At 40.4% G+C, this 23,065-nt stretch overlaps 1 protein-coding gene across 1 annotated transcript in view; it reads right to left on the bottom strand.

The window, feature by feature from the left end:
- The window catches only part of PELI1 (pellino E3 ubiquitin protein ligase 1), a 137,995-nt gene that overhangs the window by 84,694 nt on the left and 30,236 nt on the right, over positions 1-23,065 (bottom strand). Inside the window, exon 2 of the mRNA XM_073791312.1 lies at positions 20,204-20,336. The gene's annotated coding sequence lies outside the window, so the exon portion shown is untranslated. The remainder of the gene's footprint in view (positions 1-20,203; positions 20,337-23,065) is intronic.

Raw genomic sequence — 23,065 nt, 5'->3', positions numbered from 1 at the left:
CTCTTCAAGGCAATGCTGCCCAGTGGTTCTTAAGACCATGGGCTCTGGAAGCAGATCAAGGCTTCCAATTCCGGCTCCGCCGTGCACCGAGTGACCCTGGGTAAGCTGCTTCATCTTGCCATGTCGCCACTACCTTGTATCAGTCAAGGTTCAATTAGGGAAGCAGAACCACTAGTGTGGGAGGCACTGGGGAAGCAGAGGTCTGAAGGGGTAGTTGAAAGATCAGAGGGGTCACCCATCAGTTCATCTGAGAAGGCAGGTGTGTCCAACTGTCTGAATGGGTCTCTGAGTAGAGAGCTGGTGGAGAAATCTATGGGAGCTGTTGCCTCGAAAGGTGTGCATTCAAGCATCTGGTGGTGTTGAGTCTGATCAGGAGGGCCAGAGGTCCCCCCAATCAGCAGGATGTGAACTGGAGGAGAGCAGACAGCAAGAACCTACTGGTACCTTCATGTCTGTCCATTGCTGCATCTAACCATGATGACCTTCAGAGAGTAATGGCTGCTGCTTTATTCTGCCTTCCAAATCTCATGCAAATTCCACTTTTGGCCAAATCAAACTCAGAACCATACAGGGAAGAGGATTCTGGGGAACCTAGGTCTAGTTTAACCAGGGTTTTTAGTACAAACCACCACGTGAGTAATTTTCAAAATGCAGTTACTAGGAGTTCATAACTCATGGAGGTGTGAAAAGTAAATGAGACTTAAAACATGTAAAGAAAGCACTTATCACAGTGTCTGACACATTGTAAGCTCCCACTAAATGTTAACTGTCATTTCTTCTTTGTTTTCAATCCACTTCCTCTTACGTTGCACACTTACACCTAAGCATTATGACCAAATTTCTCAATGTCATTGACATTGCATCATCAATGTTCAGGATAATTAGTAAATGATGTGGGAAGTGTAACAACAAAACAGATATTTATTGAGTACTTACTAGGTGACCTTTGTATGCATCAACACATATGATGCTAATAACAACCCTATGAGCTAGCTATCATCATCATTCACAGTAAATGATCAGGCCACTTAAGTAGAGAGATTATTTACTTGCCCCAAATTACACACAATTTAGACACAGTACCGGTTGAGAGTGGAGTAAGCCCATTTTAAACACTGTTTTCATTAAGGGTGGGAGTACCACCTCCCGGAAGATCATCTTTAGAAATACAGCACCTTCAAAACTAACAAAGGATCTTAGAACTTCTTTTCTGTTGTTATTGTTTCACACAAAATTTGGACGAATTATAAATCTGCTCTCCATGGTTTGGACTACAAAGCCAGTGGTCACAAAGAACTCAGTAAGTGGCAGTGTTGCGCAAAGCAGCCTTGAACAAGCCAACATGTGTTGAGGCATTTGGGGAGGGAGCTGGAGAAAAGTTGAAGAAAGGTTAAAGTTAGTTCATAATTAGATATAATTTTGCAATATAAAACTTGAAAAACTTGCTCCAAATGGACTCCCTGGCCCTTTTTAAAGCATGGCCTTGTGACTTTTACTGGAATGCAAAGTTTGTTGTTACTCCAGCCAGTAACTCTCTCCCGGACCTGCCCCAAGCTCAAGCTGTCCCCTAAAGCAGAAACTCAATTTGCAACTCCACTGATTGTACTCATTTTTTTCAAAAATTTAAAAGTTTTCAGTTGGGGCTTATCACAGTTCCCACTCATCTCTCTCTATTTTCTGTCATCCAGCCTTACTTCACTCATCGATGTTACATGCCTTGACCTACAAGGCATTTGAGCTTCCAAAACGTGCAAGATAATGGTCTCTAGGAGCACAAATTTCAAAGGGATTGTCTGGTCTTGGATTTCCACACAGGAGTCAGCAGAGATAAGGCGCATGGACCTTCCCAATTCTATTTTCTACTCATTTGGTCCCTCACCACCCAACAAACTCCTTAAAGTTCTTTATGGATAAACTTGCTGTGTGACATTCTGACACCCCCTAGGTTTACCTTTTAAGAAGTAAGATCTGAATTGCTCAAAAGCCAAGTGGAGAAATCATACAATTTCACCTTTGCCAAATGTGACATGCATTTTGTAAAAGAAAAACCCTGAGATATAAGGGCTAAGTACTGAAAGAGTAAAGCAGAAAATCTAAGAATGTTCATAAGTACACACAGGTGCAATCCCTGCAAATGCACTTAAAAAGGGTTAATAGTGTACTTTTTAGTTGGTAGGGCTTGAAGTTTTAAAGTGTGCTATTAGGGAAATATTTGATTTCTTATGGTTTGGAACACCTGTGGTATGAAAACTTGAAGATACTAAAATATGGTAAATGATAATGTTTCAGCTATGCTGACAAGCATGTTTGGCATTGAGGTGGTTACCTGTCAGAAACAGTGCTGGTATTCATTACTTTTATTAATGGTCACTGAAACGTGGGACATGAAAGTGATGGTTCTGTAAAATGTATTTAGTTCAAAAGCTGGTTTTGGTATTTTATGATACAGATTGACAAAAGTATGTGATATGTAACTTAAAACATGTGGGTGCAGTTAAAGTAACCATAGTATTTATTGGATAGAATCTTTTGTTTTTTTTAGAGATATGGAAAAAATCGGATTAGATAGAGTCTAGCTTGCTAAAAAGAGACACAGAACCTTGCTTTTTATTACAAGAGACAAAGCCTCCTAGGGGTTTGCATTTGCAAATTTCTCCTGGCGTCCTTCAGGTTTGTGTACCTGAATCTGAGCACCATATCATCTTTACCATTCTCTTATCCTCTCTCTAACACTTACATAACTAAAGATGCTTTTGCTTAAATGGGTATTTGAGTCAAATTATTACTTTTAATTAAGTATAAATGTTATAGTTTTGCTCTCCTAACCCCTGGCAACTTTCTAATCTCTGCTCTCAAAAGCAAAATATTTGCTTATACCACATAGAATAAGATGGTGGTAACTAGAGTCTTAGGTTTTTAAAAAATGCTTGATTGTCGAAATGAAAGGATCTCAGTAAACATATTGAGTATTATTTATTTGGAACACTATACCAGTTTAAGACGTAATTTCAGAATGTGTGCCATTATGCATTTAACATAATTAAGTAAATTAATACAAATCCAAATTCCTCATACACTAATGATGACTCCTAGAACACATTATATCTTTCCCATTTTTATTCTCAGCATAGTGCATAGAAGCCTGGCCTGTGCAATAAGTGCACTTTTAGAACAGTGGATTTTCTCAATTTCAAGGACTCTTTTTGGTGCTTAGCAAAGTATACAGAACAATAGGTCCTTGGACCCTTACTGATCAAAGCAGCCAAATGACTTGTCGATATTTTGGAAGAAAAAGAGGTGAAATATTCAGTTTACGTTTAATGCTTGAGTAGAGAATAGTTTTATAGGAAAGGGGTTTAAGTCACACAGTTAATATTAACAATAGCAGCAATAATAATGAGTTGATTGAGCCTGGAGAAATAATATTCTCCTTGGCTAGAATTTTAGGATTACTTGAACTGTGCTGTCCAATAGAACTTTCTACAAGGATGGAAATGCTCTACAATCGGCACTGTCAAATACGGTAGCCATTAGCCATATGTAACTATTAAGCACTGGAAATGTGGCTAAGGCAACTAAGGAACTGGATTTTAAATTTAATTAATTTTAATTAATTAATTAACATTAGCCACATGTGTCTAGTGGCTATTGTGTTGGATAGTGCAGTTCCAAAGTGTTTTCTTTTTAATTTATTTATTTTTATTATTTATTTATTTTTGGCTGCTTTGGGTCTTTGTTGTCATGCTCAGGCTTTTCTCTAGTTGCGGCGAGCAGGGGCTACTCTTCTTTGGGGTGCGCGGGCTTCTCATTGTGGTGGCTTCTCTTGTTGCGGAGCACGGGCTCTAGGCTCACAGGCTTCAGTAGTTGTGGTGTCTGGGCTTCAGTAGTTGTGGCTCGCGGGCTCTAGAGCACAGGCTCACTAGTTGTGGCACATGGGTTTAGTTGCTCTGCGGCATGTGGGATCTTCCCGGACCAGGGCTCGAACCCGTGTCCCCTGCATTGGCAGGTGGATTCTTAACCACTGCACCACCAGGGAGGCGCCCAAAGTGTTACTAATAAAGCCTCTTTGAGTAATTTCTTTAGTTCACTCATCTATTCATGCATTTTATATATTTTTACATTCATTAATTCAACAAGTATTTTTTGAGCACCTTCTTTGTTTCAGGCACTGAGAATGTGATGAGCAAAACTGACCGGGGCCCTACCCTCACAGAGCTTATATTGTCTCATGGAATAGATGAAAACCAATCAAATAATCACACAGCTGGTGGGAATTAGGAGAATGTGATGGTTGTAAGATTATTCCATGTGGCTGATTTCTGTGAGGAAATCCAGGCTTTTCAACCTCTTTAAAGTCTTCTGATTTCCCACAAGGGAGTGACCTCTGACCTGGGATCTGAAAGATGTTTGGCCCTTTGAAAGGGACAGATTTTATCAGTTGACACTACAGAGATCAAGCAGGGTTGGTAGAAACAAATTTAGATAATTATCAGACTGACTACACATGTAAACAAAATCACTGTTTCTCTTTAGAAAGAAGAAGAAGGATATCAGGAGCTTGGTGGCTTAGAAGCATTAAAGCTGTCAAAACTGAAAGTAGAGCAGTTGATCATAGGATATCCAGGGAGTTTCCAAGTCATTCTGTCTCACAGTATGTAAAGGTACAGACCCTACTGAGTGCTTCTTTCTCTTTTATTGAAATAAGGTGTAGAAAACACACACACACACACACACACACACACACACACACACATACACACACACACACCTGGGTATAATTAAGAAGTAAGACGTTAGGTAAATTACGTTTCCTTAAAGAAATATTTTGATGTTCTTGGAAACCTATACTCTTACTGAATACTAGCTAAGTTTCTGATATTGACAAACTGCGTCTCCTGTAAACATGCCATATGAAACAGCACTGATCTCTTCCATCTAAATATGTCCCAGTACCCTAGGATGGTCATCTGTGAAATAGATGATCTGAAGGTTCAGGAAACAAAACTATCCAAAGGAGTAAAATAGTCATCAGAATGTAGTTTGCATGTAGAATTCCAATCTCCCTGGAACTTCTAGCCGGTAATCTAATTTAAGCATGAAATGATATATGATAATTTGAAAATAATTATGTACTCTTAAATGAGAAGTCACTAAAGCACAGCAGCACAGAATTAAAGTAGCATGTGACAGTCTCTAATTTTACCTGCTGTAATTTTAATTTGGGGTTCAGAGTCAGGGTGGCAATGCCTCTTCAAAACATTCTGATCTTGATAAAAAAATATCCAGATAGAATATCTAAGAGAAATACACTCTGTCATCCTCAAAAGAGTGTAAAAAGTGCATCTCGCACTTCCCACGGTGCAGTATTTCATGAATCTGTCTCGTTTTGTGGAATGCTGCCAGATGGCTGAGCTCTATTTCCACACATCCCCACCCCTTTTCTTGGTATGCCTGAGAGCATATGACTTAGGCTACAGCCATGCCTACAGCAAAATTACCCCGTGCTTAATTAACAGAAATCACTACATAACACACCTATGGACTATTCCTGGGGGTGTGTTGGCTAGAGCCACTAGGAACTCTTGGGTCAATGCAGTGTTGAATGCTTTTCTCTCACCTACAAATATTAACATGTATTCTTCCCTGAACCAACAGGTAAGATCTCCACAAGTAACGGGACACTGCTCAGTAATTCAAGTCCGCAGATACCCTGAAGCCTCTGAACTAGATTGTGCTGAGTTCAAGTTTCTATAAAACCCACGACGACTGTCTTTTCATCAGGATACATGCTCACTCCCTCCCCAGAGGCAGGCATTGCTACTAGGGGATCCCTAGGTTGTTATTACCCCACACCCAGTCTTTCTAACCTGCAGTTTTTCACAGGAAAGAATTCTTGTTAAGAGGGCTTCTGTGTGCAGAGGGGAGGATGGGAGGAGTAGTGGTTTGGGGAGGAGAATTCAGCTCATTTCACTAGTGGTCACTAATGCCTTTCTGTCCAATCACTCCAGGCCCAAACCATTATATAATACATGTTGTAGCCTTTTGCATGTAGGTTACAACCTAAGCAAATAATCTTGTGGAATACTTTAACTTTTTATAATGCAAAATTTCAAACATATCCAAAAGTGAGGCACACTAGTGTGATGAAGCCCCATGTATTCCTATCACTCAGCTTCCACGTGACCAACTCATGGCCAATCTTATTCCATCTACACCCCTACACCCCTACCACTGGTATTATTTTGATGCAAATTCATGAATAGTTTGCACTTCGATGGAGCAGTTAATAGAGGAGGCCACTTTTTCCCTAAAGCCGGCTTTGATTCTTCTCTTCCCAGCAGGAAGAAACCGTGATCCTTGAGACTCCCTAGCATTTTATTTCTACATTTCTTCTAGCACCAATCACGTCTTGCCTGGTATTATAGGTCTTTTTGTACATCCTATCTTTCCTATTGAACCCTCAGTTCCTTGAAGGCAGGACTTAGGACTAATTCATCCAGCATTCAATAAATGCTTATTGAATGAAAGAAGAAATGTACAAAGATGGGCTACAATGACTAAAATCCAAATTCGGATCAAAATAGATACACATCCAGCACTGGGAATCAAAGAAACAGACATTTCTTCACCTTAGATTTGCTCCTTCTGTTTATAACTCATAAGTAGAGACCCTGAGTTTCTTCTAAACGCCAATACAATCTTTAGGGAAAATATGTTTACCTTGAATTGGATGATAAAGGACTTAAATATGGTGAAAGATGTATTTGTTATTTACGATAATGTAGATAGAAGTGGTTTCTTGTAGCTATGCATTAATATAATACAAACTTGAAAACAGCGGTCCATATCTTGCATGAAATAACAAAAGAAATTTGGGAAGGACAATTTTCTTCCACAGGGAAAGAAAATGGACTTTGGAGTTGGCAGACTTGGCCGCAGAGCCCTGCCTTCAGCAAGTGACTTAACCTCTCCGACCCTTACCTTCCTAATCTATAAAAGTGGAAGGATTTTTTTCTTGCTTCACATGATTGTGAAGGATTAACTGGGATAGCATATATGAAATCTCCAGCACTGCCTGTCATATAGTTGGTGCCCTTATGCACTGGTAATAATATTAGCAACCACTTAAGAGTTTACTATATGCTGGTCCTGGATTAAGCAGGATACATGTATTATTCTAATTAATCTTCACAGTAACTTTGACGACAGTTAATATTTCCATTTTGTTGATGAGAAAACCAAAGTCTAGAAACTTAAGTAACTTGCTCAAGGTCACATAAGTAATAAGAGGTAGAGCTGGGGTTTGGAGATTTAAACCTGGGTCTCTCTGACGCTAAAGAGGAATTCTTTGTAATTATTGTGCTGCCTGACTTTCTTTCATTAAAATTTCTTTGAAACTTTGTATAGAAAAGGGCCTTTCTTAAAACTTTAAGGAAAATACCTTTTCTTTTAACCACTTATTGCTGCTGTAATAGAACCTGAGAAATAAGCAGCTTTGAATAATTAGGAATTTTTGAAAGTGGGAGGGTTAATAATGGAAGGATGAACATTTGAAGACCACATTCACTTTTATTTTAAACACTTATAAGAATAGTGATTGTATAGAAAATTAATATATTTACTTAAGGGATGTATAATATGCAAAGTCTTTTTGTAACACTAATTCTAGCGATGTTGCGGAAAAATATACCTGAAGGCACAAGTTCCGTAAGACACCAACAGAAACAGCAGCATCAAAAATGTATAAAATTTACAAAATTTGGAAGATTTTAAGTGAAAAAGCTAGTAAAGTATTTAGTGCATGATATATAATGAACACGGAATAGATATTTGTTGGATAACATGAAGCATGAGTCATAAAACACCTAATATATTAAGTCACTCAGAATCTGAGACAGTGTCCAGTGCCTAATTAAGTCTTATGAAAACTTCTAAGAGTATATATTTTCTTTTTCTCTTTCTCGTTATTAGAAGTTCTGGCATTTCCTAAGTCTATTAGCTCCATTGGTTATCCCAGTACAAAAGCCTAGAAAGGCTTCCCTTGAAATATTCAAGTTGACTATAGAGGTTGTCAACACTGTCCTCTCTGAATAAAAATATTTAAAGGGTTTCTTCTTCTAGGAAATGTAGTCCAGCTTGAAAATTCATCTTTAAGATTGAGCTGGAGTGGCTGTTCCCTACAACTCTCCACGTTCTGAACACAGATTTACTGTAGTAAAGAAAAATCTGAGTCAAATGTCTGAGGAACAGGGTGTGATTGAGCTAAAACTGCCAATTTTGTTACAGCATGTTTGGAAAAGTTGCCCCCAAACCGGCTGTCATGAGTACTTCTTAAATTAAAATGATTCTCACTGAATCTTTTGAAACTACATAGTTGATGTCCGAGAATCTCCCAGGAAAAGCCATTGTAAAGTCTCACGAGGACGGGAGCTTTGTCTGTGGCACTCACCTCTGCATGCTCAGGGCCTGGCACTTGGCAGGTGCCATAGATCTGTGTGGACTTGGGAATAAAGGGAAATTATTTATGCCACGGTTCAGCTATACCAGGAGCCTGGCTTTGTGCTTATTCTTACAGTTAAAGCTTTCCCTAAGTGAGCTCTAAAATTCCCAGATGTTATAGTAAACACTCCTCAGATAAGTTTGGGATAACAACCTTGATATGGTTCAAGTCATATGTGGCAAAGCTAAACGTGCCCTAGTATTGTTGCACCCTAAAACTCCCCATGGATTTGGAAGCTGGCAGAGATAAAGCAGACCCCAAGATGGTCTCAGCTGGACAAATGTTGAACAGAACAATTGCTGCCTCCAGTTGCTTTTGACACAAGTATTTGGTGGGGTGGGGAGCAGAGGAGGATAGTACGCTTGATATTCGTGGACAGGCTCTTTCTATTTTATCCTGCAGCCTTTGGAAGTTAATGATAATAAATTAATACTGCAGGGTCGTCAAGGTCAGACACCCTGTATCTTATGGGGCACCTGGACTTCCGATCCACTCAGATAAGGGGAAAGACAAAGGAGCAGTAGCCACCTGTCTTTATTAGAAATGGTACTTGGTGCCCTGGTAGGGCTCTGCCAGTCTGCTTTGGCTTGCACGTAGGTTGGGCAACTCGCTACTAAGAGGTCCTCACGGGGAGAAAGGCTTAAGGGGGTGGGCAGCATGATAGAAGAATCACCAGATTGAAACACAAGTCTAAATATGTTCATCTTGTCCTTGTCTCATCTTTAATGTAACCACTTGAGGAATTAAGTTGCTCCTGTATGTTAGGGTGCCTCAGTTTCCCTAAGTTTTGCTTTCCCCCAGTTTAGCCACGGGCAGAGAATACACTTCTACCCTAGGGGCTGCTGCTTGTAGAAGGAGATAATGCTCTTGCACACATTACTAAGCTCAGCGTGAAATTAGTCCCCAAAGGGAGGAGGCGTGACCAATGCGTGTCAGATGTTCAGGCTTTCTGCATGACTCCAGCCAGGGGCAGGGATGTGGCTATGGAGAAAATAGGGTTTGGGGAAACAAAGGAGCTTGAAGGCAACCAGAGTGCCAGGCTAACCCCACAGGATAAAATGCAAGGAGTTAGGAGTGGGATGGAGGGCGAGTGGGAGGCAGTGGAATAAAAGAGGGAGCGGAGATCTTTGCAAGCCACATATTAGAGGTCTTGTTAACTGGCCTGGCCACTCACCAGCAGTGTGACCTTGGGCAAGTTAACTTTCCTGGGTCTCACTGTCCTCATTTGTAAAATGTCATCAGGTTGTTAAGAAGAGCAGATGAATACATGGAAAACATTTTGGTTTGCACCTGCACCCCGCCCCCGCCTCAGAATGCTCAGTAAACATTAGCTCTTATTATCTGTAGCTCAGGCTTGCTTTTATGATTTGGTTTGATTAGTTGATCTACAGTTTGTACCAAGACAGGGTTATTTTGAAACACAGAGTTTCCACTCAGTATCACTTCACAGTTTGAGTAAACTCACGTACGCCCGTGCTGGGAAAGGTTGGAGATCTTTAAGAAATGTTCTTAAGAAGGATTACACCTGCCACTAGGTGTGAATTATTTGGCTAATTTAGTGTTACAACTAACAAAAAGAATGAAAAAAAAAAGGCTTTCCTTACATCTGTCCTCACTTGGTAATATAATAGGAGACTTAGTGGCTCACTCTCTCTCACTTGTTCAAAAAAAAAGGCAATTAAAGAACTTCACAAAACATTTGGTTGCAAAGCCTGAAAAGAGTGCACATCTCGAGAGCAGTTCCTTTCTTCTGCAGGAATACATTTTCATTAGGTCTTGGGTCAGCCTGTATCTAGGCTTTGGGAGAGTGTGCTGGCTTAAGGCAGACCTCTGTACCAATTTACAGCGGGATCTGATAAAAAAGCCCACGAGAAGAAGAAAGAAGCTATGAGCTTCCAGATAACGACATGGTCAAGAATTCATAGGACTTGAAATTCTGATCTAGACCAGAATGTGCTTTTGACAAACACAGGGGAGAAATTATTGTAAATGTGCTATGCTAGGTGGCCCAGGAGGAGAAGTGGGACAAAAATGTAAAAAAAATTTTTTTAAATTTTATTATTTAAATCCTGAGGTGAGGGGGAATCAACAAACTTTTAGGTTAATCTTTACTACCTACCTTACCAAGGGAGTCAAAACACTTGATACAAGGTCATTTTAGATGTAAAACAAGAATAACATGGAGGCATAATTATTATATACAAAACATAAATCACAGCAAACAGTGGGGAGAGGGATGGGCAAGATAGGTGATGGGGATTAAGAGGTATAAGCTACTAGGTATAAAATAAATAAGATTAAGGATATAATGTACAGCACAGGGAATACAGCAAATATTTTACAATAACTTTATATGGAGTATAATTTATAAAAATGTCAAACCACTATGTTGTACACCTGAAACTAATATAATATTGTAAATCAACTATAATTCAATTAAATTTTTAAAAAAATTACAGCAAACAAATTTTCATAGAGACTTAGCTAGTTCTGGTCAGGAGAAAATTTTTGGTGTATTTTCACTGGAGTTACCCTCATAGTGTAACCTAGGGGAGTTACACTAGTGTAACCTAGTAGTGGAGTTATTGGAAAGTCATTATTGTATAGTGGCTTCTATAATTAGTCTATGATTAATAGGTCCCTGACGGAAATTAACTCTGAGGAAAGCATCATAGGGAAACTCAGTTTTAATCTAGGGTTCTGCAAGTTCATACAATTGGCAGTGGCCTAAGGAGCAAAATGGGTTAACTGGTTAACTGAAGTGGGCTGTTACCAAATTGTTTGCATTCAACCTTAGTTTTCTTCTTATTAATTAAAAGGTAATGTGTTTTCAGGACAAATATTGTGAATGCTCCATAGCAGAAAAAATTAAAGTTATAAGTTAAATTGCCATAATTCATTAGGAGGGAAAGAATTAAAAGAGAAAGAAAAGTTGAACTTGATACTTTCAAGTTTAGTGTCAGAACCTTGAAGTCTGGATCTTGCCCATTTGTGACGGTGTAATCCTGAATAGGTAGGTAACTTAGTTTCCCTACATATGGCCTTGAGTAAATAACTTAATCTTTCTGGTATAAATTAGGAATACTTTATGAACATTTCATCAATGTCTACACAGCGAAAAATAAAAAAGTTATTGCTGATTGCTCGGTTTAGGTGCTCAGTGAAGACAGCAGAACCAGCCAAGACAAGTCTGAGACCTACTGCCCTTGACTTGCCTGCCTTGATTACTTACATGGCCTTAATTAGCCAGCTTGGTGCAGACTCCCTTTCACTTTGTACTCAGCAAATTTGACTGCAGAGTTGTTTTCCTCCCCTGTGAAAATGAGCAATGTTTATATTACTAAGATCTAAAAGAAAAATTTTAAAGATGACTAAAAACTAGAGCATGGAAAATTTTCATTTATTGAGCCTCCACTTTGTACTTTCTTGTATCACCCAAAGGGTGGCTCCTCACTCCGTTGGGTCACCTGCCTCTAGTTCAGTGGCTCTCAAACTTTTTTTTTTTCTACATGTTGGCGGTAGGAGTTTATTAATTAATTTATTTATTTTTGCTGTGTTGGGTCTTCATTTCTGTGCAAGGGCTTTCTCTAGTTGTGGCAAGCGGGGGCCACTCTTCATCGCGGTGCGCGGGCCTCTCACTATCGTGGCCTCTCTTGTTGCGGAGCACAGGCTCCAGACGCGCAGGCTCAGTAGTTGTGGCTCACGGGCCTAGTTGCTCCGCGGCATGCGGGATCTTCCCAGACCAGGGCTCGAACCCGTGTGCCCTGCATTAGCAGGCAGGTTCTCAACCACTGCGCCACCAGGGAAGCCCTCTCAAACTTTTTTTTTTTTTTTTTTTTTGCGGTACGCGGGCCTCTCACTGCCGTGGCCTCCCCCGTTGAGGAGCACAGGCTCCGGACGCGCAGCCTCAGCGGCCATGGCTCACGGGCCCAGCCGCTCCACGGCATGTGGGATCTTCCCGGACCGGGGCACGAACCCGCGTCCCCTGCATCGGCAGGCGGACTCTCAGCCACTGTGCCACCAGGGAAACCCCTCAAACTTTTTTAAAAAATAATTTTTATTGGAGTATAGCTGATTTACAATGTTGTGTTAGTTTCTGCTGTACAGCAAATCAGTTATACATATATCCATTCTTTTTTAGATTCTTTTCCCATATAGGTCATTACAGAGTATTGAATCGAGTTTCCTGTGTTATACAGTAGGTTCTTATTAGTTATCTATTTTCTATATAGTAGTGTGTATGAGTCAGTCCCAATCTCCGAATTTATCCCTCCCCGTCTTTCCCCCTTGGTAACCATAAGTTTTTCTACATCTAGGGGCTCTCAAACTTGACTAGCTTCAGACTCACCTCAAGGGCTTGTCAAAACAGATGGCTGGGCCCCACCCCCAGAGTTTCTGATTCACTGGGTCTGGAGTAGGACCTGAGAATTTGCCTTTCTAACAAGTTCCCAGTGACGCTGGTGCTGCTGTTCTTGGGACCACACTTTGACAACCACAAAGGGAACTGGCCTCCTGCCAGCTACTTAATTGTCCCCATAACACCCTCCCCTCCCCCCACCTTACCCCTAAGCCTTTATCTCCTCCTTGGGCCCTTGCTTTCACCGCTGTAAGTAACCAGTGGGATCCCTGGCCTCTAGCTGCTCCCTCTGGGTGGCCCCTGCTGGGAGCTGACGTGAAGGAGTCTTACTTCCTCACAGCCCCTCTAATGCGTGACTTTTGATTTTTTAAATGGAAAGACAGAAATAACTAGAGGGAATTACAAACATTAGTGGATAATGTGAAACTGAAGCTAAATGTGATTGTTCTAGTTCACAGAAGCTTGGGTTGAAAACCCCACCTCTGCCAACTGGTGATGGTGGCTCCAATACGATGGCCACTGTGGGCCATACTAGTGACTCCTACTTCCTGTCCTGGAAAAGACATTAGAGGTACCCGACTCGAGCCTGCTTATTCTGTACTGAGGAGTGAGATCCAGATGGGTGCCCTGACTGTTCCTTCCTCTTCCTTTGCTGTAAGTTCAAGATTCTGTTTTTCTCCCAGATACTACTGGGATCTGTAAAGTCTCACTGTAGAGAAATCTTACAGGTCTGTCTGGGTTTAGGCTCCAGTTTTCTGAAGAACTGAAGGAAACAAAGTGACCTTTTTGGCTTCCAAATATGAGGTTAAGGAGAGACTACAGAGGAGGCCTATAGGTTTATGAGAACTTCCCCACATTTTCAGGAACCTCACAGTGAGCTCCAAAACATTTTCCTACGGTTGCCACACGACCAACATGGAAACCAAGAAAGGAAACAAGGAAGCTAAGGGTGAGGTCTGGACAAAGATTTCCCTTTCCTTCTCGAGTTCCTCTTCTAGTAGAAGCAAGATCCAATGACATCAGCATCTTTGGTGAAAAGGAAGACAGAAGTGGAGGGTATACAGGGAGGGGATTAATAGTCTGGAGGCACCCGACCTAGCAAATCCAGCGTGGGTGTCCAGCATCTTAATTAGTGAAAGCACCATCTGAATGTGGCCTCAGTTGCAGGTTTGGGCCCAGATTCATCTGTGACTTGACCCAATTCAAATCAACAAGTAAACATTAAGCAATGATTATGTGTCAGGGAAGTGTTATGGGAAATAGAAAGAAAAGCATGACATGGATCCTGCTTTCAAGGAATCTATTATCTAGAAGGGGAGAGAAGAACTGTATACAAACCACTAAGGTGCAAGACAGACTGTGACTCTCTGGGAGCCCTGGGCTACGGCTGCAAATGGGCTCCTGGCCATATCCTGTGCATCTGGGCCACTATCAGAAGGTTAGAGATGGCTGAAGTAGAGGCCTGTGCTAGGGAGTTGGTGGCAGTCAGTTAGGGGATTCGGTGCTAAAGAGGTTATTAGTTGACTGCAGAAGCAACTACATACTTCTACCTAGCTATTTGTGATAATTGAGGCCAATTTTCAATTTTAATCTATATATTTGCATCCCTAATTTTGGTGAGGCCACTCTTCCCACTCACAAATCTGTGCTTGTAAATGACTAATTGTTGTTCTATCCACTTGAGTAGTTAAGCAGCTAAATGACTGTATGTGCAAATTCAGGGGTTTGGAGACAAACACAACTGTGTTAGTGGTTGCATAACCCCAAGGTGAAAAGGGAAAATTAATAGGCAACCTGTGAAAATCATTACTAATGGTTTTCTTCTGAACTATCAAGAAATAAAATTACGTACTTGGTCTTTGGAACATGATAGATGGGGTAGACTATCAGACAAGGAACATAGCAATCTTCTGAGTAGCTGATGGCTTGTTATTTGAATCAGTAGAATCGGTATCAACAACAACAACAAAAATAAAACCAAACCATGAGATCCTGAATATTTTGAGGCCATTCCAATTTCAGTTTCAGTGGGTCTAGGGAGTTTGAAATTTTGTGTGGCTGAAATTGTTACGAGATCACCCAAAATTCATCATCCTCCTTCCATAATGGAACTGTTGCTGGGAGGTGGATTGAGGCCCAAAGAAAGATGAATCTTTGTGATCCCACAAAGATTCCTATGTTCCTGCAACCCTAGAACCACTTGCCTCTGCCTGCCCCCTCCTCCCTGATGGAATGCCACAGGAGAGGGATACCAGGAGGATGCAGACAGAGTAGAAACAAAGAAACATTTCCACTTCTCATTTTTGTATGAGGCTGTACCCTTTACATGGCTGGACTCTTTTGGGAGTACTGGAAGAAAAGGGTAGGGTCATTTAGGAGCTCCAGGGCCCTTGGAGATAGGCATGTTGGGTGGGTATGTGGGATGGGATGTGGGAACTACAGGTAGAAAGGAAAGCTTGTGATGGAGCCAAAGTGATACAAATGCCCAGGGGCTCCAACTAGCTAATCCCCAGGCACCTCCAGCAGGGCACTCTTATCTCTCTTGCTCAGCATGATGGTTAGGCTCCTGAGAAGAAGTAATTTAAAAAAATAGAAGTGAATTTTGTCATAAGAAAAAAATGAAATCATGCTCCAGTAGGTTGAAAAATAATCTGTCGGGCTTCCCTGGTGGCGCAGTTGTTGAGAGTCCGCCTGCCGATGCAGGGGACACGGGTTTCTGCCCCAGTCCGGGAGGATCCCACATGCCGCAGAGTGGCTGGGCCCGTGAGCCATGGCCGCTGAGCCTGCGTGTCCAGAGCCTGTGCTCCGCAGCGGGAGAGGCCACAGCAGTGAGGGGCCCGCATACCACCAAAAAAAAAAAAGAAAAGGTGGACGGTGACTAGGCCTGGGCTTAGATCCTCACTGCACAGGGTATTATATCACATTACCCCCACCAGCAACACTCCCAAATGACACCATCAGCTCCAATTCCAAAATATTTTGGTGGGCAAAACTAGTCTTATTATTCCAAAACTAGTCTTAATTTCTTCTTTGTTTTATTAAAAAATTAAAATAAATGTGTGAAAATTGGGAGATTGGAGTATTGTGTGAGTTGAAGCCTTGGCAACAGTGTGTAAAATCTATATCTGGGAATAGTTGAAACCAAGAGTTAGACTGTGCATTGCTTAGTATTACAGGCTTCAGTGTATTAAAGGAATATAAAATAAGTAGGTAACTTTTGCTTCTTCCTTTCACCTGAAACGTAGTTAGTAAAGAGTAAAGTCTATGTGGTTCATACCAAAAAATACATCGGTTTGAAAATATAGCAGGAAAAGATTTATTTTTTTAAAGAAGCCAAATCTTGGTGTTAACAAAGCACAAGCATTGTGATTCAAACTTTATAATTTGTTGAAAGTGCTTTCACATTGGTATTACTATTATTTCTAGTCTATTTTCCCAGAAGAGCAAAGTGAAGTTCAAGATGAGAGAACTGGCAGAACAGGAGGCCATAAAAGTGATGGAATGCCCAGAAGGCATATAAGAAACTAAATATTGATCTTTGTTCTTTCAGCGAGGACTCTCAAGTTTCTAAGGATGTCATTACAGCTATGGTGGCGTTGGTTAATCTGATCTGCTATTCAGCTGTGGTCTTGCTCAGCACTGAAAGAACACTTTGTTCATGAGCTTCAGCTGACAACCAGAGAGTTCTCTAAAGCAAGGGTTATAGAGAGAACATTCCTTTCCATGTGTTATGTAAGATATTCAAGGTATGTAGGACTCTGAGGCAATGAATAAAACTTGTTTTAAAAAATGACACAACTAGCTAGTGGGAAGCAGCCGCATAGCAGAGGGAGATCAGCTCGGTGCTTTGTGACCACCTAGAGGGGTGGGAAAGGGCGGGTGGGAGGGAGGCTGAAGAGGGAGGGAATATGGGGATATATGTATATGTATAGCTGATTCACTTTGTTATACAGCAGAAACACACCATTGTAAAGCAATTATACTCCAATTAAGATGTTAAAAAAAATGACACAACTTATACATTCAAATTACTTTTTATCCTTCAAAGAGTCATATTGGAAGACACATACTTATCCTAGCAAAGCACTGCTCAAAGCATTTTGGAATTTTTTGTTTTAGTGTTGCCTTTAGAGCCAGGGTTAGGGTTTGTGAACCGCTTAGGACTAAATACTTAGCATGTCACCTCAATTTTTAGCCATGACATGGAAGGTTGATTACTTGTTTTGCTTCTCCATAGACTTAACTCTAAATAACTTGGGATATTTTTTAAAAAAACAAATCTATTCATTTACCCATTGATTCATTTAATCAGTAAATATCCATTCAGTGTCCTGTGTGCCAGGCTACATGTTAAAAGTTGAGGATTCAGCGATGTACAAGACAGAAATAGTCCCTGCTCTGTTGAAGCTGACATAATAGGGAAGACAGACCACATCCATCCCCACAGCAACATGCTAACAAACAAATTTTAAAAATACTTGCCACTTGGGATAAGTGGTATAAAGGAAACAAGGGGCTGAGCTAGAGAAATAACAAGAAGAAAACAGTTTGTTAGATGGGAAAGGTGACATTTAAGCACAAATTCAGCCTCTAAAGATGTCTACTTGCCACCATTGGGAGTATTCAGATGAATACATTTTAATTTTGGAGAACAATTTTGAAGCCTGAGTGGGGGCACAGCCTACTTTCCCCACAGCAAATTTTCTTTCTGTAGGATATGAAAGTGTGACCCTAATCAAAGAAGTGGCTTCAAATGTGATACCTCAGTTACCATAAATAATCTGATAGCAAATAAGTTGTATCTCACTTGGCAGCCCTGACCAACTGATAACAGCCCTTTCTTTTTTTTCTTTTGGATTAAACAAACATACACACAATTTTCTCCCCAGACGGTAGAGCTGTCTGACATCTCGACTGTCCCATTTGCAAGGCCCCAGGATCTTTAATCCTTCATCTACTGAGGCTCTCAGAGCCACCTGGGAGATGTCCTGGAGGTCCCCAATACTACAGAGGTAGTAGCACTTCATGCTATGTCCAGTACTTGCAGGACAGCATCAGCACCCTGTTTAGGTTCTCAAACACCTTCTCTAGGATGATGCCAATGGTCTTGAGAGAGATTCTGAGTCTGTGCCCTGGCTTCATGGGAAACCATGCTGAGAACCATTAATGATGTCTGCTAAGGGCTTGGAATGGGGTCACATAATGTCATTAATTGGGCATTATGTCATTAATGGGCACATTAATGCCCATTATTGGAGATGTTAAGTTTGATCACTTAGGTTAAGCTGGTGTCTGACAGATTTCTCCATTGTACAGGCACCCTTCTTCCTAAAGAGTATTAAGAAATACTCTGTGGGGTAACATTCTGAGATTATGTCAATTTCCTGTTCTCCAACAATATTTCACTAAATGACTTATTTCACTAAGTCATTCACCAAATGACTTGCCCAAGTTCATAGCTAATAAGTCACAGAACTGTGACAGGAGTTCTATTTCTCCAACTCCCAGCCCTGACAACTTCCACTCCACTGTGCTGGTTCCATTCATTAGCATGTGAACATTTCAGGTAGGATATGAAGAAGTCAGGGTTTCTAAAGACTCTAAGATAATCTAGGTGCTATTTAGACCTTCATAGACCTTCATTAAATGCATTGAAAAATAAAAGTTTCATTAGAAACTCCTATTTTGTGGGAAATAATTAGATTTCCCTCAATGTGGCTAAGGAAGCAATAAATGGTAACACTGCTAGATAGATGAATTGTTGCTATTGCTATTCAAAAGGAACAGACAGATATTGTGGCCAATTCTCCTGCCCCCAAATATTCTTAAGCAGGTTTGGATCCTGTTTCCTCTGCCCTTCTTCACTTGGAATTTTTGTTTTTTGGCTGTGCTGCTCAGCTTGCGGGATCTTAGATCCCTGACCAGGGATCAAACCCGGCCCCGGCAGTGAAAGCACAGAGACCTAACCACTGCACTGCCAGGGAATTCCCTGCCCTTCTGCACTCTGAATACCAGTATAGATTTGTTGGATAAAAGACTCTGTGCTGAGTGTGAGTACCAGGATCTTTCCTTAAAATCATTAACTGTAACTATAAATCAGATGGATTTATGTTCATTTCATTTCTTAAACCACACTGTGGTGGTTTTTATATGAATTGAGTTCCTATTGTTGAGTCTTTCTAAACATCAGAAGCTGTCCCAAAGACTTCCTGTGGCAGTATAGTCCATGGGGTAATTGTATTAGGATAATAGGGTTGAAACATTTCATAATTTAATGAGTTCGTAGATTTCTTATTCCCAGAATTAAAAAAGAACCTCTATGAATGTCAAATTCCATAATTATCTGACAGAACAGAATTTGGCTCTATTTAACCAACTGGCATACTCTCCATAGATAACATGGCTTGATTAATATAAAGAGCCCATTTCCCACACCCCTCCACTCAGGCATCAGAAATTCATTAAATATAAAACCTTACATAATTCTGTAAAGAAGCTCACTTCTCTGCAGTTTTTCTAGCTTCTAAATTAGATATTAAAGAAGAAATATCATTCTTTAGGTGCAGGCTTTCAGCTTTCCCTGAAATGGAGTGGCTGGTTATGGTCCAGCATACAAACTGGCTTGGGTTTGATGGAATTTAGTTAATAATAATAATAATAATAAAATACAAAGTCCCCTTGGTGTTAACAAGCAAATTCTGGGGAGAGAGATGAGAATAGGATGTGGATCGAGTCTATAAGTGGCCTAGGCCTCGAAGATTCCTTCTGGAACTAGGTACACACATTTGGGTTTCTTTGGATTAGAAACATAAAAGCATAATGTGTGCCTTTAATTAAATTTTTTTTCCAGTAGAACTCTTGCCAAATGGCCAAAGAAACATAGAGCTGGATAGAAACAATAGCTGACATTTATGTTCTAGGTATTTTACATGAATATTGTTTAACCCTCACAAACAACCCTTTAAGAAGGTACAACTATTATTTTCCTTCTTTGAAAGATGAAGAAACCGGAGCCCAAAACGTTTAGGCAACATCCCGTAGGATAATCTGGCTTGCAAACACAAACAAACAGTAAGACTGCAGAGTCTGAGATCCTGAGGTCCCGAAGATAGGCCCTATCGCCTCCCAAACTCTGCTGCCTCTCCATGGAGGGGTAGGGAGACTTACAGTGCTTTTCACAGGAAGACTGCTAAGTGCTTCTCTTGAATATTATGATTATTTTCCACAGCAATCCTTTCATGCAGCTTATAAGCCAAGAACTGGGGGTCCATCAAGTGGAAAGTGACTTGTGTAAGACATTCCCTGTGTTCCTGGGAGATCCTGGCAGAAGGCGAAGAGGCTCTTACCATTACTCCTGGGAATTCACCAATGGCTAGTACTCCTCCCAGCTCCTCATTGTGAAAGACAAACAGCATCCGTCCTAGTTGGAGTGTACTCATTTGATACTTGTTCTGTATTTCTCCCTAGTGGCCAACATTCCTGGCAGAGAAAAGGAAACCAGGATAGTAACCATTGTAGAGTATGAAATTGCTTCTTATCTGAATCCATACTCTAAACCTCCTTCAGTGCTTTCATAAATCATCCCACACTGATAGAATTATTTTTTATGACTCATAGGTATATTTTACTTTTCCAGTTTTATCCTCTTTACTTTCAAGGAGAAGATTGGATGATGGAGAAGAGAGATTCACCTGCAGAGCTATGTTGGATTTTATTTAACCCTGACACATAGACTGTGGACTAAAAAAAAGAAATATGCCCAGCTTAGTGTTATGTATAAAAATACTTTTTAAAGTTTTACAGAATATAATCCAATGACAAAAGTCATTCACTTAACAAGAATTTATTGAGTTCTTTCTAGGTATAAAGCACTGCAATAGGTGCTGAAGTACAAAAATAAACCTACCTCATCCCTGCCCTCAAGATGCTTATACTCTTGGGTGTAATATTGTGTGACCATTTGTCTGGGCCTGCCTGAGGCAGTCTTGGTTTACACCTGTTTCCCCAATGTAATTATAAACAATACTCTCTTTCACTCTCAAAAGTGTCCCAGCTTAGATGACAAATTGCATATACCCTAGCAAGACTATTTCCCACTAGATGATGTTTTTAAAATACTTGTAATTCTTGGATATACTATAAATAAAAAGTACAAACCGCAAAGCTGCAAAAAGTATACTGACACACTGTCTTCATTTTGGAATCACTATTCCTGTCTCTATATGTCAGTTGAAGTAAGTTCATTGCGAAAGTGTGGCATTTGGTCTTACATTATTCTTTAAAATGCAACTACTGTTCAATCTCTATTGAGAGGATGAAATATATTGGCTAGAAAACTTAAGAAGATGAGAGAATCCTGCCATAAATGGAGATAATAATAGGTATCATACACTCAACCCCAGTTTTATAGGAGCCAAAGGTAAATAGGACACAGGAGCCCTTGGGGGCCAGGGAAGTGTCAGGTGGAGCAGAAAAAGCAATGATTGGAGGCATTTGGGGTCACGAGCCTCTGATCTCAGAGTTCAAGGTGGCGTCTTTCCCTCTCTTGGACTCTTTGGTCTCTCTCCCATTCCTATACGTACTGAACTCATTAGTTTTTAAAGTCACCTGCGATGTGCTTTTGTGAAAGGTTGGTGTCTGCAGAACTTCTAATTACACATTACTTTGTGTACTGTTGTCTGAATATGTATATGTACGTATTTTGATATTGAAGACAAGCTATTTTTAGTTTCCTTTTGGGTATGTTTGGAGAAACTCTTAACTGTGGCTATGCTGCTATGGAAACAGTATCCATGTATACTGACATGTTTACAATTGTTTAAAACACTATAAACTTTCTAGGGCAAAGGCAAACAGCTTACTTCCATCAAAGTTGCTCCCTGGTTTCCTTTTTTATTAGTTTATTTATTACTCTCAGACCCATGTTGGAATCTGTTTCATCTGTGCCTGCATTAAAGAGCTGTTTTTTGCTGACGCGCATCATTTAATTGATTTCACATTCTTAACTACAGTAGCCCTGAGAACAGATGAAAAGTTTACCCTGAAATCAGGAATATTCTTTGGCCTTGCTAGAAAGTGAGAATTAAATACCTCCTAGGCTCCCAAATGAAAAAAATGGAATAATACCTCTTGAGGGTATGTTGACTATCTAGAATTTTCAAGTGTAGGATAATCATTTCAATGGAACTACTGTAATTATTATTTCTGTGTACAGAATGAATTTAAAGACTAGGCTAATTGCTTCAAAACATGCAAACCCAAAAAGGAGTTTTCTGGCTTATTCCAAGCATGGAGAAAAGTAGGTGGCTAAGAATCTTTACAATTTCTGGAAAAAGAATCTTAACAAAGCCACATGAATTGAAGTGAATAAGAACCATGTTTGTTTGAAAGTACCAGGAAAGTGATTTTTGGCAGGGTAGTTTTCCAGGAGCCAAAAAGTATTTTAAAGTGGAACCGGTAATTGTGAATCATACAATGGTGTGTCCTGACTACATAAAAGGGCACATACTCTAGCGGAGCATAATATTTTAAAGGATTTTAAACACAGAGTACTTACTCCTTAAAAAACTTCTCTTTTCCAAAATTTTGTATCTATTTGGGGTAAGTATACAGTAAAGAAAGTTTCAGCTGTCATGAAGTCTACTTTCCTCTCTCTTCTACTAAAATCTCATTTTTGTCATCTTCCTGAAACGGTCATTTAAAATCACAGATCAAGGGGCTTCCCTGGTGGTGCAGCGGTTAAGAATCTACCTGCCAATGCAGGGGACACAGGTTTGAACCCTGGTCTGGGAAGATCCCACATGCCGCGGAGCAACTAAGCCCGTGTGCCACAACTACTGAAGTCCGCGCACCTAGAGCTCGTGCTCTGCAACAAGAGAAGCCACTGCAATGAGAAGCCTATGCACCACAACGATGAGTAGCCCCCGCTCGCTGCAACTAGAGAAAGCCCGCGCGCAGCAACAAAGACCCAATGCACCCAAAAATAAATAATAAAGTAATTAAAAAAAAGATCACAGATCAAAAAAAAACACCCAATGGAGTATAGTTGATTAACAGCTATACTCCAGTATAAAATAAAAATTAAAACAAAAAACAAACACCCAGTGGAAGTCCTGCGGGAAGGGGCATGCTTAGTGGTGAGCTGGGACGTGGGCCTCAAGTGCACGTAGAGATCAGTGAGCCATAAGCCGACAGTCCCCGTCCCTCTC

The sequence above is a fragment of the Tursiops truncatus genome, chromosome 14, assembly GCF_011762595.2.
Source record: "Tursiops truncatus isolate mTurTru1 chromosome 14, mTurTru1.mat.Y, whole genome shotgun sequence".
NCBI lineage: Eukaryota > Metazoa > Chordata > Mammalia > Artiodactyla > Delphinidae > Tursiops > Tursiops truncatus.
This window is presented reverse-complemented; position numbering and strand designations above follow the sequence as displayed.